The 6,000-nt window shown below is 40.1% G+C and overlaps 1 protein-coding gene across 10 annotated transcripts in view; it reads right to left on the reverse strand.

The window, feature by feature from the left end:
• foxp1b (forkhead box P1b) overlaps positions 1-5,581 on the reverse strand; it is a 206,943-nt gene extending 201,362 nt beyond the window's left edge. For 2 of the 10 annotated variants that reach the window (XM_064968879.1, XM_064968885.1), the window contains exon 1: positions 5,300-5,576. The gene's annotated coding sequence lies outside the window, so the exon portion shown is untranslated. Of the gene's footprint in view, positions 1-5,299 lie in introns of all 10 variants that reach the window. The other 8 variants (XM_064968881.1, XM_064968880.1, XM_064968874.1 and 5 more) reach the window with 8 other exon arrangements.
• Positions 5,582-6,000: the final 419 nt, after the last annotated feature.

A 6,000-nucleotide genomic window follows, 5' to 3' on the forward strand; every position in this document is an offset into this window, starting at 1 on the left:
GGTCTGAGAGTCCTTTAGGTGCCTTTTGGCAAACTCAAGCGGCCTGTCGTGCATTTTACTGAGGAGTGGCTTCCGTCTGGCCACTCTACCATAAAGGCCTGAATGGTGAAGTGCTAATGAGATGGTTGTCCTTCTGGAAGGTTCTCCCATCTCCATAGAGGAACTCTGGAGCTCTGTCAGAGTGACCATCAGGTTCTAGGACACCTCCCTGACCAAGGCCCTTCCCCCCCGATTGCTCAGTTTGGCCGGGCGGCCAGCTTTAGGAAGAGTCTTGGTGATTCCAAACTTCTTCCATTTAAGAATGATGGAGGCCACTGTGTTCTTGGGGACCTTCAATGCTGCAGACATTTTTTGGTACCCTTCCCCAGATCTGTGAAGACACAATCTTGTCTCTGGGCTCTACGGACAATTCCTTCGACCTCGTGGCTTGGTTTTTGCTCTGACACGCACTGTCAACTGTGGTACTATATATAGACAGGTGTGTGCCTTTCCAAATAATGTCCAATCAATTGAATTTAGCACAGGTGGACTCCAATCAAGTTGCAGAAACATTTCAAGGATGATCAATGGAAACAGAATGCACCCAAGCTCAATACCGAGTCTCATTGTAAAGGGTCTGAATACTTATGTAAATAAGTGATATAGATATATATATCTATCTATATAAAAAATATATAAAATACAGTGGGGCAAAAAAGTATTTAGTCAGCCACCAATTGTGCAAGTCCTCCCACTTAAAAAGATGCTAGGCCTGTAATAAATACTTATTTTCCACCATAATTTGCAAATAAATTCATTTAAAAAAATCCCACAATGTGATTTTCAGGATTTGTTTTTCTCATTTTGTCTGTCATAGTTGAAATGTACCTATGATGAAAATTACAGGCCTCTCTCATCTTTTTAAGTGGGAGAACGTGCACAATTGGTGGCTGACTAAATACTTTTTTGCCCCACTGTGTGTATATGTATAAATATACACATACATACACATTTGCTAAAATGTCTAAAAAACGTTTTTCACTTTGTCATTATGGGGTATTGTGTATATTGATGCGTAAAAACATTATTTCATCCATTTTAAAACAAGGCTGTAACGTAACAAAATGTGGAAAGGGGTCTGAATACTTTCCGAATGCACTGTATAGCGACCTTGAAAAACAGAGACGAAGGCCATAAGTATTGAGTCACTGAGGAGAGCAGAAAGAAGGGACCAAGGCCACCCCTCAACAAGGACACCAGGCATAGGAAAACCTTGGTCAATCTGTAGGAGTGTCTGTAGTCTTATTCCCAGCCAAGAAGATGCTGCTCAATACAGTGATTCCACTGCATGCATATGTGACGTAAAATAGTTGACATCGGCTATATGTGCATATCACGACATGTGACCACTTCAACCTACTTGTGAGACACACAGGTGAGGAGTATAGTGAAACAAAAAATTACTGAAATATCGAGATCAATACTCCACAACAGTCTGGATCATAGCAGGCATCCTTTGGTGTTTTCAAATGTCACATTCATAGAAAGTCTCACCACTAGGAACAGTGTTGTGTGGGATCCCTCCCTTTACCCATGCGGATCCTGCCCGTGGAACCGTGGGTCAGGGAGAAACCCCCTCATGGGTCTGACCCCACACACACACACACACACACACACACACACACACACACACACACACACACACACACACACACACACACAAGAGATTGGAACCATGCCAATTGTGACCCGTTTATTTAAAAGAAAAAACTTCTGCAATCCTTTCAATCTCCAAAATACGTCTCACATCTCAGATGCCCTTGAGGTTTGACAAGTCAGCTCTATGGCAAAAAAAAAGAATGTGAGAAAAATGGAAGATGTACATATTTGAATATGAGAGGTGTTTAGATTTGCACAAGCATTTGCTTTCTTTATGAGTAGATTGAGTGAAACATTACTTTCAGGCATAGTCACTACGCTCTACACTCCTACACACATGCAAAGTTTTCACATCTAATGCAAACCAACAGTACTACAGAGAGTGTAGTTTGCAGCCGTAGACACATTGAAATGGCACAATTGTCTACTGCCCTTTCATTATTACTCTTCCATTCTAGTATATAAGTGAACTGATTTGACCTCCTTTCAATGGATTATTGATGATAAGCAGGTGAAACTAAAGTAATTAGGTCTCAGGTGGTCATCCACCAAAACAACAGAACCTGTATGATGTACAGTATAACATGAAATATACATAAATACTAAATTGTAGACAAACAACTGGCAACAAAATAGGCACTAATGATTTCCGCAAAAAAATCATTGCACTGAAAAGAATGTGTGAAAATAATCAAATGCCCATTAGAAAATTGTACAAAAAAAAAGTACTAACTTTTTATCATGCAACAATAATTATTTCATTATGTATAGTTAATTGATAGAAATTGCACACTTCCTTTCTTCCCCCTGTTGCCAGTGACATTATGTCACCCTCCCTTTTTTATGGACAGATGACAGCGGAAGACAGTAATTAATGGTTGAATTAGTTAATGGCCGTCCTGAGCGTGTGCAGTCTCCATGGAAACAGAGGAGCTGCTCGGATCTCACCTGAAGCCGTCCACTCCCTGACCAATGGCCTGGCAGCCTGGCATGGAGAGCACAGTGTGCCAGGGGCACGGCGCAGAGAGACAACAGCTGCCTGGGCACCCCACAGGGAGTGGGACAACACTAACCTTTACCCTGCAAATATTGTCCTGCTTTCCTTTGTTACCCATTCCATTAGAACAGAATAGCTCACTAATAAACACTGTAGGTATACTAGTCACACTTGTGCTGCTTACAATCCTACTATTCATTCCCTCATCCTTTCATGTCCATGTACGACCAATTTTTAATGTAAACTTGCGTGAGTCACATGACAAACTCATGATGTGAATGTTCCAACAGTGAGGTGATGATATTTAAATACACAAGTTACATAGGGAACATTATCCAAAAGTGGTACCACTTCACATTACAGTAACTCTGTATAAAACAATAATGACAGGGCAAATACCCTAATACCAGCCCTAATCTGGAAACTATGTAGTGTGAAAGCTCATTCCCACCAAAATAAATTTTCTTATCTTTGAGCTGCTAGCGAGGGCACAGTCAGTTTACAGGCCTTCCGTACCCAGCACTGGGTATTTCAGCGTGTGTCCACAACATACTGAGCAGTCAGATGAAAGAGCAAGCCCGCCCACTCTGGGATGGGAGTCCTCCTCAGACTGAATACATGAGTGACTGATTACTTTCTCACCAATTTAGCCTCAATTCTCATTATACACAGAGGACCCAAAACACACGCCTGTGTATGTACTAAAAAGGCCAAACTGAAAATCAGGACTTTAGAAAATAACACAGAAGTACATTACGGATTGGACAGGAATTCAAGGAGGCTAAGTCATAAAACTGCATATGACTACCCGGTCTTGATTTTAATACTTTTTTCAGACTGTGGATTTTTTCAGTTGCAATAGAGGGCAGGGAAAACACTGTAGTTTCATCTGGCATAAAGCAGTCTGAGAGGACACTGTTAGTGTGTTCCTGTCAGACAGGAGAAGAAAGGCTGGGGCTCTCTGGACACTGGCTGTATACAACACCAGAGCTGGAAAGTATCAAAGAAAGTTCACCCTGTGCTTTTTAAACCTGGGTCAGCATTTGCGAAGGTCCATTTCTGCATAAGTGAGCACACAAACCCCAGTGCTTGTTCAAATAGTCTGCAGCTCTCTCTCAGGCAGCTCATGACAACAGCCCAGCAGCAGCATTGTTTGATCTTCAATGTTTTCCTTAATCTGGGTTGTCAAGGTTCGCTTGTTCAAGGCTGTTTACTTTACTTCTCCTACAAAAAGTGTTTTTTCCCCTCAGACAATGACTAATCCAAAGAGCAAGAAAGAGGGAGCTCTGCCAACGATAGATGTTAAAGCTACGGTTGCCTTTTATTTTTTATGGTTTTAGCTCCAATAGCACACCAGCTGCAGGTTTGGTTTGTGCCCTTATTGCGAGGAAAATGTAGATCTAACTGCTTTGTGCTTGTTATGTTCCCTCCTATTTTAGGGAAACAATCATAGTCTATATATACAAAATTATTAAAATATGATATACACCCTGTGTGCAAGTTACAGTGTGTTATTTTATTTGCAATAATGATTTAATATAGTTCAAGATGTAAATAATAGAACAGAAAATAAATAGAATAACTGAACACACTTGCCATTATAAAGTGCAACCAAAATATGTTTAAATTAATCTGCAACACGTAGCACTACCTTGTAAAAAAACTCGAACACTACCGTTTGATATGCTGTACAGCACCACTACAGTAACAACCGTGTCATTTATCAAACATATGAATATAATCTACTACAACCCAATCAAAAAAAGCTATGTAAAACTTTCATCCTCCAACAGGTAAGCACTAACAACTCAAAGTGGGATGGTAATTGTAGCAAATAAGAAAAGTCTACAAAAGATGTCCCCTGTATATAGAGATAATTAAAGTATAAAAAGAGTATTCAATACCATTGCAGTGAACTATACCACAATAATGTTATTACACTGTAGGAGTGGTATTGTCTATGCAAGTGCTACAGTAACTATCAAATCGTGGTATACATTAGGTTATGTCAACGTACATAACTGAACTTTCAAAAACGGTGCTTCCTACTGTAACCATAAGAAATTATAATGTGTCAAAATCTATGAAATAACGGAATTTGAATCGTCAGAGTCACAGCTATACAGTGAGTCTGGTCCGTTCTGCAGTTTGTGGAAGGTAGCACGTGGGGAAAAGTCCCTGATCCCTGATTTTGGTCCAAAGAAATCACGGCACTCAAACTTCCTCTCTACATTCAAAAAGCTCATGTTGAGTTAAAGTGTAAACACTTAGTTGACCAAGAGCATGGTTTCACAAAGTATAACTTGCACTTCTTACATACTCTTGAGATTGTTAAACATAAAATTCACCCGGGGTCACAAACATGAGAAAATAAACAGAGCAACTACCGACCAAACTTCTAGAAAAGTAGAAGATGCGGTATCTCGTCTCCGAATACTATCATTGAGCATTTCAAAAGGTATACGCTGCTTACAGCGATACAACAAGAAAGACATCGAGCAGTATTTCAGCTCTCGTGTAATATTATTGGTGTTGTTTATTTGTTTATTTCGCCATAGAAACAATACAAAAAAACAGTCGCAAACAAAGACAAACTCCATGTGAGCGAGCTGAAATAGTAGAGGCAATGAGTAACGAGAGAACATTATAATATGATCAACTTACCGGAATCGACAATGGTAGGTGGACGCAGTAGACAATTCTGTGCTAGAGATAATGAACTGTACACGCGATCTTGTGTACCAAGAAAGCATGCAACAACCACACTGTAAATACTAACAATATTACTCCGCTTGGGGGGACTAACTTTAACTACAAGAAGATATCTCTGCTGCATTCACGGAGAGCGCCGTTACAGGGAGAATAATCTAGAGTTTCACAACACCGTCTGTCTCAAATACGAGAGCGAGCACCTTCTAATGTTAATACAATTTAATGCGCTATAAAAGAAAACGGAATCGCGGATTTGGATGTTGTTATTTTCTGATGTTCCGAGTCCGTGACGTCATATCCACCTGCTGTGTAAACAATATTCATTGCAGATCTTCACAGAATTTGAATAGAACTGAAGCCACATTCGTTGCCAGTTACACAGAAACCAAGTCCAATAATGCAATTTTGCTGGGAGATTATGGATTATCTTTAGCAGAAAGGATCGACACCAGCGGATTGTCATAAAGTAAAAATGTCTAGTTGTAAACTATCTCATTACAATTGAGGCAGAAAAAGCTTTCTTTTCTTTTTTCTGCGCTTTGTCCAATGAAAGGAGGGAGATCGAGGGGTGAAAGTTCGACAGAGGGACAAACTTTAATGAATGCATGCAAACGTTCAAGTGTCCTATGTCTCGGCCTCAACTTTGTTGGAAA

This window comes from Oncorhynchus masou, chromosome 6, assembly GCF_036934945.1.
Source record: "Oncorhynchus masou masou isolate Uvic2021 chromosome 6, UVic_Omas_1.1, whole genome shotgun sequence".
Lineage (NCBI taxonomy): Eukaryota > Metazoa > Chordata > Actinopteri > Salmoniformes > Salmonidae > Oncorhynchus > Oncorhynchus masou.